The sequence below is a fragment of the Cetorhinus maximus genome, chromosome 2, assembly GCF_964194155.1.
Source record: "Cetorhinus maximus chromosome 2, sCetMax3.hap1.1, whole genome shotgun sequence".
NCBI classification, from domain to species: domain Eukaryota; kingdom Metazoa; phylum Chordata; class Chondrichthyes; order Lamniformes; family Cetorhinidae; genus Cetorhinus; species Cetorhinus maximus.
The window spans coordinates 188,407,760-188,421,097 of record NC_135880.1 but is presented as its reverse complement, the minus strand read 5'-3'; the positions used below and the strand labels follow the sequence as shown (position 1 = coordinate 188,421,097).

The window sequence follows — 13,338 nt, the reverse complement described above, 5'->3', positions numbered from 1 at the left end:
CAGTTTCTGAGAACAATATGTTGAGGAACCAACCAGGGAATAGGCTATTTCAGTCTCATGTGTAATGAGACAGGATTAATTAATGACCTCCCAGTAAAAGATCCTCTAGTCAAGAGTGATCATAACATGATGGAATTTCACATTAGTTTGAGAGTTAGAATCAGTTTGAGTGTTTGAAATTTGGGTCTGAAACAAGTATCTTAAACTTAAAATGCAATTACAAGGGGATGGAGATAAAGTTGGCTAAAGTGAACTGGCAAAATAAGTTAAAAGGTAAGACAGTAAAGAAGAAGTGGCAGACATTAAGATATTTTATAACTCTCAACAAAATATATTCCATTGAGAAAGAAAGACTTTACCAGAAGGATGCAACATCCGTGGCTAACAAAAGAAGTTAAGGATGGTATCAAGTTGAAATAAAAGATGTTCAATGCTGCAAAGATTAGTGGTATCCCAGAAGATTGGGAAAATTTTAGAAACCAGAAAAGAGCATCTAAAATAATAGCATAGGATAGCTATGGGAGGGAGGCATTGGTCTCCCAAGATGGTAGGAGGAGGCCCCCCCTAAATGACGAAACGTGCCTGGGAGGAGGGGGCGGAGGTGATGAGCTCCCGCGACGTGGTGCAGCGCACCTGGATCCAGTGCCGTAAGTGCTTCAACGATTTGTTGTGCTCTGACAGGGTGAGTACCATGTTGGCATTGGGCATTTAACCCAGCAGGTAGCCTTAGCCTTCGAGCCCCCAACCCCCCCCAAGTCTTACTGTTGTGACTGCATTGAATCATGTTGGGCATTTTTCCTACGCTGAATGGTCAAGCAGATAGTGCCCATGCTTAGATCAGCCTGATCTTCATGAGGAGATGAGTTCTCCCCCGCACCATGTGTTGCTCTTAGTCGCACATGACTAGCCTGGGGGCAACATGCAGGAGATGCAACGAGGCAGATACTCAGAACTCCAGCACATGTCCTATTCAGGGTGATGAGATGGTGGAAGGGGAGCCTCAAGGTGTCGTGGCCAAGAATCATCTGCTGCTGTCGCCACTGCACTTGGCTGTGCCTCCTTGCTATGGGAGCAAAGACTGTGTGGTTCCTAAAGTGATGAACGCAGCATGTGTCCAAGGTGGCCGTTGGGGGGGGTTGGGAGCTGGCATACTATCTTTGTGTGAATGACCAGCAGTAGCGGGGAGAGGAGGCACTGGAGACCTGATATGGCCCACTCTGGTTGGGGTGCAGCGTGCACGTGCAGAGTCTATGTGCAAATTGCCGCAATGAATTGTGTTCTTTCTTTCTCAGGAGAAGAATACTCAAATTGCGTCGGAGCGTGTGAGCAATGGAGGCGGCCAGGCTCACCTCCTCATGTTAAGTCGCTTCGAGCAGGAGGCCCTTGAGCTTGAGAGGCGTCATGCACCCAGATCAACTGGTGTCGGTGAAGCTGGGGCAGAACGGCCAGGTATTTGAGGCCAACAGTGAGATCTGCAATGTTCCCAACATCCACAGTGCTAATGATTGTTTGATTTATTATTGTTGCAACATTGCTGAGTCACAGAGTGATAGAGTCAGAGTGTGGAGCACAGAAAAAGGTCCTTTGGCCCTTCGAAGATGCGCGGGTCAAACATGTTCCTAACTCTCCTAATCCCATTTCCCAGCACAATGCCCATAGCCTTGTATGCCTTGGTATCGCAAGCGCATATCCAAATACTTATTACATGTTAGGGAGGGTTTCTGCATCTACCACCCTTTCAGGTAGTGCGTCCCACATTACTGTGTGCAAAAGTTGCTCATCACCTCATCTGTCAACCTTATGCCCCATACCTTAAATCTATGCCACCTGGTTACTGATCCCTCTGCCAAGGGGAAAAGTTCCTTTCTGTTGACCCTATCTATGCCCCTCATAAGTTTATACATCTCAATCATGCCACCCCTCAATCTCCTCTACTCCAGGGGAAATAACCCAGTCTATGCAATCTCTCCTCATAAGTGAAACACTCCAGGCCAGGCAACATCCTAGTAAACGTCCTCTGCACTCTCTCCACTGCAATCACATCCCTCCCATAATGTGCATTTCAGAACTATAGATGTGGCCCAAGCAACGTTTTCTGCAGCTGGAACATTACCTCCCTGCTCCTATATTCTATGCCTCGGCTAATAAAGGCAAGTATGGCATATGCCTTCTTAAACACCTTATGTACCTGTCCCACTACCTTAAGGAACCAGTCGACATGTGCACCAAGGTCCCTCTGATCCTCGTTACTTCCCATGGTCCTACCATTCATCGTGTATTCCCGTACCTTGTTTGTCCTGCCCAAGTGCATCACCTCGCACTTATCCACATTACATTCCATTTGGCAGTCATCAGCCCATCTGACCGGCCCGTCTATATGCGCCTGTAATGTAAGGCTATCCTTCTCACTATTTGTCACCCCACCAATGTTCGTGTCCATTGGTTCTGGAAGGTTGAGTGCATAATGAGCCAGGGGGACAGGGATGAAGTTTGTCACTGTGTGCACACTAACTGATCCACTGTCCTTGTTCATTTCAGCATCATCAGAGCATGGCCGGCAGGAGGAGCTGCAGATGCCCCCCTCACACCTGAGGGCCCTCAAGTGTCACCTGTGTCACACCATTTCTGCGAGGCAGGCACCAACGCAGATACTAGCACCTTGGTGGGCATTGGAACATCGGCTAGTGTCCCGGGGCACAGTGGAGAGGGCACTTCACACTCGCTGGAGGAGCTGGCAGAGACAGAGAGTGCCCATGGCGCCAGCAGCTGGAGGACTGCAGGGGACCAGGCACATGCTCAGTCGGTGCCTGATGATGTGCCTCTGGAGTCATCCGCGACGCAGCAAATGCAGGAAATGCAGCCGGGTGTGCGGGAACATCTGGGAGTGTTACATGAGGCTATGCTTCGCTTGGTGTCCATGGTGGAGGAGTCCACGCGGAGCATCACTGATGCAATGAGCCTCATGGCAGAGCGATATGCTTCCTCCATGGAGACAGTGGTGACTCTCGTGGAGAGGCTCCTCCAGGAGGACAATCAGGTCCTCCTGGGGTTGCGCTGGGACCTGCAAACTCTCACAGTGTCATTGGCCACAGCTGGTCAGTGCCAATGTGGGAGATGGTGTGGGCTTCAAGTTTCCCAGCTCGTTGCCAATCCATCCATGGTGAGCAGGGAGATTGGAGGCGACCTCACGTCGGCGCAGCAGCTGCTTATTGTCTCTATGGGCTCCTCTCAGGTCGCTCCGGATGAGGGCGGCAGCTCCTCCGCCCCTCTGCCAGTGACAATTGCATCCGGTGAGGCTGCGGCGACTGGGGAGATGCCAGCTGTGGAACTGGGCCTCCCTCCCAGGCGGGGCCACCACAGGCTCCACAGGCCAGAGGACCGCTGCCAAGGTCATCGAGGCCAACAGGACAGCAGAGTCAGCAGGCTGTCTCAGATGCCACTCCGAGCAATGGGGCAGCACCAAGACGTAGCACCCGTAAACGGAAATGTAAGGCACACCACGGGTTTCTCACTGGTGCTTTTGTATTGGCCCGAGATTAGGTCCTTATAATTTATTTTTGCTTGCTTACAGAATTGTTTTGCAATTGGGAGAATATCTGATGTTAAAACTAAAAATCAGATGTGTGACCATGGCTGAGGGTGGCTCATTTGTTCTGCATGTGTATGTTTAAGAAAAATGTCATGAATACTTGTTTGGACATTCAAATTTACGTACAAGTCCCTTAGTTCCTGCTGATGACCTGGCAGGTTTTGTACTTAGGTGCCGAGTATGGATGTGCCAGTCAATGCTGGTCCTGCTGATCCATCTGTGTTGTGCTCGCTGAAGGTTTGTTGGATTAAAGCCTCCAGGGTGTCCCTGCCTCCTTGGTGTAGTCCCGGGTCAGCATCTACCCCCTCAGCATTTCCCTGTGCATGTTCATCCTCAGAATCACTGCTGGACTCATCGTGTGCAGCCGCAGCCACTGCGTCAACGTTTTCATCATCCACTGCGTCCCCCCTTTCCAGCGCAAGATTGTGTAGAGCGCAGCATGCAGCCACTATCACCGAGACACGGTCTGGGGGCTACTGGGGCGCGCCCCTGAGCAGTCCAGGCATAGGAAGCGCATCTTGAGAAGACCGATGGCTCTCTCCAACACAAGCTCTTGTGGTGCCGTGGCTCCTATTGTACCGCTGCTCAGCTTCTGATATTGGATGGCAGAGAGGCGTCATGAGCCACCTTCTGAGGGTTTAGCCCTTGTCACCCAGCAGCCATCCATCCAGCCGGGCTGGAGCACTGAAGAGTCCCGGCACCTGAGAGTGTCTGAGGATGTAGGCATCGTGGGAGCTGCCTGGGTACCTTGCACAGACTTGTAGAATCTGCATCCTGTGGTCACACACTATCTGCGCGTTCATGGAGTGGAAGCCCTTCCTGTTGACGAAGGCACCGGGCTCACCTGCTGGCGCCTTGATGGCCACATGTGTACAGTCTATAGCACCCTGGATGTGGGGGAAGCCAGCAATGGCTGCGAAATCTCTGGCTCGCTGTGTCTGGCTGGCCTGGTCCCAGTGGAAGTGGATAAAGGTCAATGCCCATCTGAACAGAGCGTCTGTAATTTGCTTGACACAAGTGTGTACCGCTAATTGGGAGACACCACTAAGATCACCCACTGAGCCTTGGAAGGAGCCAGAGGCATAGAGGTTGAGGGCAGCTGTGACCTTCAGACCCACTGGCATGGGGTGTCTGCCCACACAGTTAGGAGAGATCTCAGGGCAAATCACCTGACAGATATAGTTGTCAGTCTCCCTTGGCAGTTGGAGCCTCCTTCGGCACTGCACCTCAGACATATTGAGGTAGTTGCTTTGCCGCTTGTATACCCTGGCAGCATGATAGTGGCGTCTTCTGCGGCCCCTTCCACCTTGGACTACCTGTTGGCCCTGCACCCCTTGTGCCTGCGCCTATACTACCAAAGGTGGCTCCCCTGGAGGCTGAATGTGCACCCCTGGCCTCCTCCTCATTCTAGCCTAGAAGATAGTGCAAGAGGAGGACCCTGGGACAGGTAGTCAGCGGCATCTAGAGGAGAGTGTGAGAGGAGGATCCTGGGACAGGCAGTCAGCAGCACCTAGAGGAGAGTGCGAGAGGAGGACTCTGGAATAGGCAGTCAGCAGCACCTAGAGGAGAGAGTGAGAGGAGGACTCTGGGACAGGCAGTCAGCAGCACCTAGAGGAGCGTGCAAGAGGAGGACTCTGGGACAGGCAGTCAGCAGCACCTAGAGGAGAGAGTGAGAGGAGGACTCTGGGACAGGCAGTCAGCAGCACCTAGAGGAGAGAGCAAGAGAAGTGTCCTCTGCAGTCACCGTCGCCCAGTGAAAAAAAAAGTGACATCACAGGAAAACTGTAAGTTCATTGATTGGTAAGATACTGCTAGTTTGAACTACCTATTCTAAGTTGATTTCAGATTAAAGGTGACTACTGAGGCCCAGGATTGGAGGCCTAACACTTCAGCTTCAACTCAGCAGAGAGAGCCAGTTCCAATTTATTTTAAAAAGTGTATTTTGAATCTCTATTCTAACTTACTTTCAGATTAAAGGTAAATAGGAGAAATATTTTACTAATTGATGAACTGAAGACCAGTAAGAAATTTAAAAACAAATTTAAAAACTAATTAAATAAAAGAGAGATGCAGGGCCAGGCGATGTGTTGTAGCTGCATGATGTGAGAGCTGGTGGACCCCATTGTGGTTCCTATTGACCATATTTGTAGCAAATGTTGGTTGCTCGAGGAACTCCGGCTCAGAGTTGATGAGCTGGGGTCTGAGCTTCAGACACTGTGATACATCAGGGAGGGGGAGAGTTACCTGGATGCTGTGTTTCAGGAGACAGTCACACCCCTTAGATTAACTACCTTAAATTCGGCCAGTGGTCAGGGACAGGAGGGTATGACTATGAGTGAGACAGGTAGAGGGATCCAGGAAGTAGCACTGCAGGAGCCTCAGCCCTTGCCCTTATCCAACAGGTTCAAGATTCTTGCTCCCTGTGCGAACGAGAGTGGGGACTTTAGGGAGGATGAGCAAACTGACCGTAGCACTGTGGTACAGGGAGCCATTCAAGTGGGAGGAGAAAAGAGAAATATAGTTGTAATCGGGGATAGTATAGTTAGGGGAATAGATACTGTTCTCTGTAGCCAGGATCGAGAGTCCCAAAGGCTGTGTTGCCTACCTGGTGCCAGGGTTAATGATATCTCATCTGGGCTGCAGAGGAACTTGGAGTTGGTGGGGAAAAATTCAGTTATCGATATAGGTAGAACGAGGAAAGAGGTTCTGCTGAGGGATTACGAGCAGCTAGGGGCTAAATTAAAAAGCAGAGCCAAAAAGGTAATAATTTCCAGATTACTACCTGAGCCAGGAGCTAATTGGCACAGGGTCAATAAAATTAAAGAGGTAAATGTGTGGCTTAAAGATTGGTGTAGGAGAAATGGGTTTGAATTCATGGGACATTGGCAGCAGTACTGGGGAAAGAGGGAGCTATTCTGTTCGGACGGGCTCCACTTGCTGGGACCAGTGTCCTGGCAAATCACATAACTAGGGTTGTAGATAGAGCTTTAAACTAAATAGTGAGGGGGAGGGTTCAGTTGCATGGAAATATAAAAAAATCAAAGTTTAAGGAGAGGGTATGGGCAGGTTGGTGACGAGGCTGATTGCTATCAAAAAGTGAAAGGAAGGGACAGTGTGTGAACGCCATATTGCACCAAAGAATCATATAAGAGTAGGGAAAATTGACAATAGGGCAAACTTAAAGGCTTTTGTATCTGAATGCACGTAGTATTTGGAATAAAACTAATGAGTTAACAGCGCAAATAGGGATAAATGGGTATGATTTGGTGGTGATTACTGAGACGTGGTTACAGGGAGAACAGGTTTGGGAGTTGAATATCCAAGGGTGCTCAGTGTTTCGGAAGGATAGGCAGGAAGGAAAAGGAGGTGGTGTAGCTTTGTTAGTAAAGGAAGAGATCAGTGCGATAGTGAGGAATGATAAAGGCACTGGAGAGCAAGACGTAGAGTCAGTCTGAATAGAAATAAGAAATAGCAAGGGAAAGAAGTCCCTGGTGGGAGTAATCTATAGATCCCCAAACAGTAGTTTAGCAGCAGGGCACAGTATAAACCAAGAAACACTGGGAGCATGTAAGAAAGGCATGGTAATAATCATGGGTGATTTTAGTATGCATATAGACTGGACTAATCAAATTGACAAGGGTAGCCTCGAGGGAGAGTTCATAGAGTGTATTCGAGATTGTTTCTTGGAGCAATATGTTGTGGAACCAACCAGGGAGCAAGCTATTCTGGATTTGGTTTTGTGTAATGAGATGGGATTAATTAATGATTTCATAGTAAAGGATCCTCTAGGGGAGATCAGCATGCTAGAATTTCAAGTGCAGTTTGAGAGTGAGAAACTTGAGTTCCACACTAGTGTTCTAGAGTTAAACCAAAGGTAACTACACAGGTATAAGGGTAGGTTTGGCCCTAGTGGACTGGGATGGAACACTACAAGGTAGGACAGTTGATGAACAGTGGCAGATATTTAAGGAGATATTCAATTCCTCCCAAGTAAAATATATCCCAATGAGGAAGAAAGATGGTAAGAGGGGGAAAAGGATCCATGGCTAAGCAAGGAAGTTAAAGATAACATAAAGGCAAAAACTAAGGCATACCAAATTGCAAAGGTCAGTGGCAGGCTGGAAGATTGGGAAACTTTTAAAGATCAACAAAAAGTTACTAAAAAAAAATAAAAAGAGCAAAGGTAAATTATGAAAGAAAACTTGCGCAAAATGTAAATACTGATAGCAATAGCTTCTGCAAGTATATAAAAGGAAAGAGAGTTGCTAAAATGAATGTTGGTCCCTTGGAGCACGAGACTGGGGAGTTAATAGTGGGGAACGCAGAAATGGCAGAGACGCTTAATCAATATTTTGCCTCAGTTTTCACAGTGGAGGACACTAGTACCACCCCAATAGTAACAGGTAGTGCAGAGGGTATAGAGAAGGAGGAACTTAGAACAATGACCATTACAAGAGAAAAAGTACTGAGCAAACTATTGGGATTAAAGAGTGACAAGTCCCCAGGACCTGATGGCCTACATCCCAGGGTCTTAAAGGAAGTGGCAGTGAAGATAGTGGATGCATTAGCTATAATATTCCAAAATTCCCTGGATTCTGGAAAGGTTCCAGTGGATTGGAAAAATGCTAATATAATGCCCTCATTCAAAATGGGGGGGAGGCAGAAAGTAGGAAACTATAGACCAGTTAGTTTAATGTCTGTTGTTGGGAAATTGCTGGAATCCATTATTAAGGAAGTAGTAATGGGGCATTTGGAAAGTCAAAATGCAATTCATCAGAGTCAGCATGGTTTTATGAAGAGTAAATCATGTTTAACTAATTTGCTAGAGTTCTTTGAAGATGTGACAAGCAAAGTGGATAATGGGGATCCTGTAGATGTAATATATCTGAACTTCCAGAAGGCCTTTGATAAGGTGTCGCACAAAGGATTAATGCACAAGGTAAGATCACATGGAGTTAGTGGTAATATATTAGCTTGGAAAGAGGATTGGCTAACCAACAGAAAGCAGAGTCGGGATAAATGGGTCTTTTTCTGGATGGCAAGCTGTAACTAGTGGGATGCCACAGGGTTCGGTCCTTGGGCCCCAACTGTTGACAATCTATATTAATGACTTGGATTCAGGGATAGAAGGTTCTATAGCTAAATTTGTAGCTGACACCAAAATAGATGGGAAAGTAAGTTGCCATGAAGAAATAAGAAATTTACAAATGGATATGGACAGGTTAGGTGAATGGGCCAAAATTTGGCAGATGGAGTTTAACGTGGATAAGTGTGAGGTTATCCATTTTGGTCAGAAGAATAAAAAGGCGACTTATTATTTAAATGGAGAGAAACTTCAGAATGCTTCAGTGCAGAGGGATCTGGGTGTCCTTGTGCCTGAATCGCTGAAAGCTAGTATGCAGGTACAGCAGGTAATAAGGAAGGCAAATGGAATTTTGGCATTTATTGCTAAAGGAATAGAGTATAAAAATAGGGAAGTGTTGTTGCAACTGTACAAGGTATTGGTGAAACCACACCTGGAGTACTGTGCACAGTTTTGGTCCCCTTACTTGAGGAAGGATGTAGTTGCACTGGAGGCGGTTCAGAGGAGGTTCACTAGATTGATTCCAGAGATGCGGGGCTTGTCTTATGAGGAGAGATTGAGCAGTTTAGGCCTATACTTGCTAGAGTTTAGAAGGATGAGAGAAGATCTAATTGAGGTATATAAGATGCTAAAGGGGATAGACAAAGTAGACGTGGAGTGGATGTTTCCCTTTGTGGAGCATTCTAGAACGAGATGCCAGAGTTATAGGCTAAGGGGTGGTAGATTTAAATCAGAGATGAGGAGGAATTAGTTTTCTCAAAGAGTCATGAAATTGTGGAATTCACTACCTCAGAGTGCAGTGGATGCCGGGATGCTGAATAAATTTAAGGAGGAGATAGACAGATTTTTAACTAGTAATGGGTTGAAATGTTATGGGGAGAGGGCTGGAAATTGGAGTTGAGGCTGAAATGAGATCAGCCATGATCGTAATGAATGGCGGGGCAGGCTCGAGGGGTTGAATTGCCTACTCCTGCTCCTAGTTCTTATGTTCTTAGCCCTCCCTTTCTCCTCAGATGAGCTGCCTCCAGCGGACATGTCAGATCCCATACCCAGAAAGCTGCAGGCCCGCTAAAGATTCCTGACTGCAGAGTGCTGATCTGAAGGTTCAAAGTACACAGAAAGCTGCTGGAATGCATTCTGAACTACTGCAGATCACACAGGCAAGTTTAAAATACTTTCTCCAATAAATACTCCACTGAGCCCTCTTATCCCGCCCGTGGATGAGGTTCATAGAAAAATCTCTTACCCGCCTGCCCGTTGTGCCCGTGCGCCGACCTGAAGATCGCACGGGAGCCTAAAAGTCGCTGTCGATTGACAACTAAAGGGCCTCAACTGGCCTGTTCATTAATGGTGGGTACTCATCGGACTGCATCATGCACCCGCCCAGCGAACTATCGCGATGGCACGCGGTGATGTCAGGATGCTCGCCTGACGTCACCGCGCATCATTTTATGTGCGGATGTGAGGGGTCCACCCCACACGTCAAACTGAAAATTCTGCCCTGAGAAAATATCAAACGGATTAGACAAAGTTAACATTCACTTGTGAAAGGGAAATCATGTTTGACAAACCTACTGCAGCTTTCTGAGGATGTAACTGGCAGAATAGATAAGGGAGAACCAGTGGATGTGGTGTATTTGGAATTTCAGAAAGCTTTTGATAAAGTCCCACATAAGAGGTTAGTGTGTAAAATTAAAGCGCAAGGGATTTGGGGTAATATATTGGCATGGATTGAGAATTGGTTGGCAGACAGGAAACAGACAGTCGGAATAAATGGGTCTTTTTCAGATTGGTAGGTGGTGGCCAGAGGGGAAACGCAGAGATCAGTGCTTGGGCCCCAGATATTCACAATATATATCAATGATTTGGATGAGGGAACCAATTGTAATACTTCCAAATTTGCTGATGACACGAAGCTTGGTGGAATGTGAGTGGTGAGGAGGGTGTTAAAAGGCTTCAAGGTGATTTAGACAAGTTGAGTGAGTGGGCAAATACATGGCAGATGCAGTATAACGTGGATAAGTGTGAAGTTATCCACTTAGGTAGGAAAAACAGAGATTTGGGGCTTGTCTTATGAGGAGAGATTGCGCAGTTTAGGCCTATACTCACTAGAGTTTAGAAGGATGAGAGGAGATTTAATTGAGGTATATAAATTGCTAAAGGGGGTAGACAAAGTAGATGAGAAGAGAAACTTCAGAATGTTTCAGTACAGAGGGATCTGGGTGTCCTTGTGCATGAATCGCTGAAAGCTAGTATGCAGGTACAGCAGGTAATAAGGAAGGCAAATGGAATTTTGGCATTTATTGCTAAAGGAATAGAGTATAAAAATAGGGAAGAATAGGAAGAAGGGCAGAGTATTACTTAACATCAAGATACTTTCGTTTGGAAAAACCAACATGGATTCATTAACAGCATATAGTGCTTAACCAACTTGATTGAGATTTTAATAAGGTAAAGAGAGGGTTGGCAAGGGTAATGCAATATACATGTAGTAATGTGCAGTAATATGGACTTTCAAAAGGTGACTTGGCAGCAAAGTTGAAGCCCATGGAATAATGAGGAGAGTGGCATGGATGTGAAGTTAGCTGAGTGACCAGAAACAGAGAGTAGTGGTGATAGTTGTTTCTCAGACTGGAAAGCAGGTATACAGTGTGGTCTCCAAGGGTCGGTACTAGGACTACTGCTTTTCACAATATACATTATTGACCTAGACGTGGATGTGCAGGGCACAATTTCAAAATTTACTAGTGACACAAAACTTAGAAGTTTTGTGAATTGTGAGGAGAATAGTAAAATACTTCAAGAGGACATAGAGAGGCTGATGGAATGGCCGGACATGAGAGATGAAATTTCATACAGAGAAATGTGAAGTGATGCATTTTGGTAGAGAGAATAAGGAAATGGAATATAAATAAAGGCTAAAGGGGGCGCAGAAGTAGCGGGACGTGGGGGGGCATGGGGGTAGGGGGTAGATGTGCATAAATCAGCGAAGGTGGAAGGGCAGGTTGAGAAGGTTGTTGAAAAGGTAGATGGGATCCTGTATTTTATAAATAGAGGGATAGAGAATAAAGCAAGGAAGTTATAATGAACCTTTATAAAATCCTGGTTTGGCCTCAGCTGTAGTATTCTGTCCAATTCTGGGCACCACACTTTCGGAAGGTTGTGGAGACAGGGCTATAAAAAAGGTGGGAGAGTGGGATTAACTGATTTGCTCTTGCAGAGAGCCAGCATGGACATGATAGACTGAATGGCCTCCTTCTGTGCTGTAACCATTCTGTGATTTGATGATTCTATACTCACTGGGTTATATTTTAGTGCTGTCTGACTTTTCTAGGTTGGCCTGGGCCATCCTCAATGGGTAGCCATCGGTATAGGGTGAGTGATAAACTAGGAGGATAATTTAACCCTCTTTCTGACTCATTTGAAATGTAATTACAGTCCCCTTCCCCAATGCCTCAGACACCCAGGGCACATTGCAAAGGGAATGGAGACTGAGCATAATGAGTCTCCAACCCCTTATTTTCACCTTCTGAGCCTGATAACTGAGCAAATAAGAGGTGAATCAGTCACATTGTGCCAATGAGCCATTCATTGACAGACCATAGATTTAAACACACTCACAGGGTCACAAACACACCGTCAGAGGTAAATAGTCACTCAGTTATTCACACTCATAATACATACATTGACACAAAAAGGCATATCTCTATCTCTCACTTAGATACATTTAGTAAAACACATAAATTTGTTGTTATTTAGGATGACAAAACAACAGAGTGAATCAGGAGAGCGAGAATCAGCCTCGACTATTGAATCCTACATACCACGTTCCTCCTTCCCGTCTGCAGGGCTGACCCTTTCTCTGGGCTGCACTACCAGATGCAGTGCTTTGCTCCGTGGGAGCTGTGTGTTTAAGCTGCTGCGCTTGTTCTAATCCTGGACACATGCCGCAGTTTAAGAGCCCAGAGCACAGAGAGCCTTGTTATAAAGGAGAGTGTGTCAGCTCCAACACGTTGCACAGATTTCCAGAACAATCTTTATTGTTTATTGCCATGGTTGAGATTAAGTGAATGCATAAAATGTATGATTAAAAACGGATTAAAATAATTAAAGCACATTGGAAGCAAAGACTCACCTGAAGGGTTCCCATAAACTTGTCCTCTGATTTGAAATGGCCATCTATCAGCCTGCATCTCACCCACAGTAACTCTAGCTATGCTAACCTCACACCTATTCCAAAGGCACAGGCCACTGCACCTCTCAATCCTCACTGGTTCTCATCATTTTAATGTTTTTACAGAAGCGATGCCCTCTTTATCTGCTGACTCCAAGATAAACTCCGGGTGGGACAACTGAGAAAAGAACTTTCAAACAAGTTTCATTTCTTTACAGGTCACCTGGCTCAAAATCTTCAAAGGATTTTACAGGAGTCAGAGTGGAATCGCGATACTCAAATCCAGTTCAATGCTCGTTATTATTTCTTGGATCTCAGGATCAGTGCCGAGTGATCTCCTTGAACTTTTCAACATGATTCTGGAATTGACAGCATTGACTTGGGAAAATAGCCAATTGTGGCAAAGGGTCAATCCTGGAATACTGAGGAAGGTTTGTAAGGAGTTAGCAGAAGCTCTGCCTGCAATTTTAAAAAAAGGAATTGCGAAAGAGA

The 13,338-nt window shown here is 46.3% G+C and overlaps 1 protein-coding gene across 2 annotated transcripts in view; it reads right to left on the bottom strand.

Moving 5' to 3' along the window:
- The window catches only part of LOC144690866 (ATP-sensitive inward rectifier potassium channel 1-like), a 36,033-nt gene extending 23,422 nt beyond the window's left edge, over positions 1-12,611 (bottom strand). Inside the window, exons 1-2 of one of the 2 annotated variants that reach the window (XM_078558718.1) lie at positions 12,497-12,611; positions 11,763-11,846 (exon numbers count right to left, since the gene is read on the bottom strand). The gene's annotated coding sequence lies outside the window, so the exon portion shown is untranslated. The remainder of the gene's footprint in view (positions 1-11,762; positions 11,847-12,496) is intronic. The other variant, XM_078558727.1, reaches the window with a different exon arrangement.
- Positions 12,612-13,338: the final 727 nt, after the last annotated feature.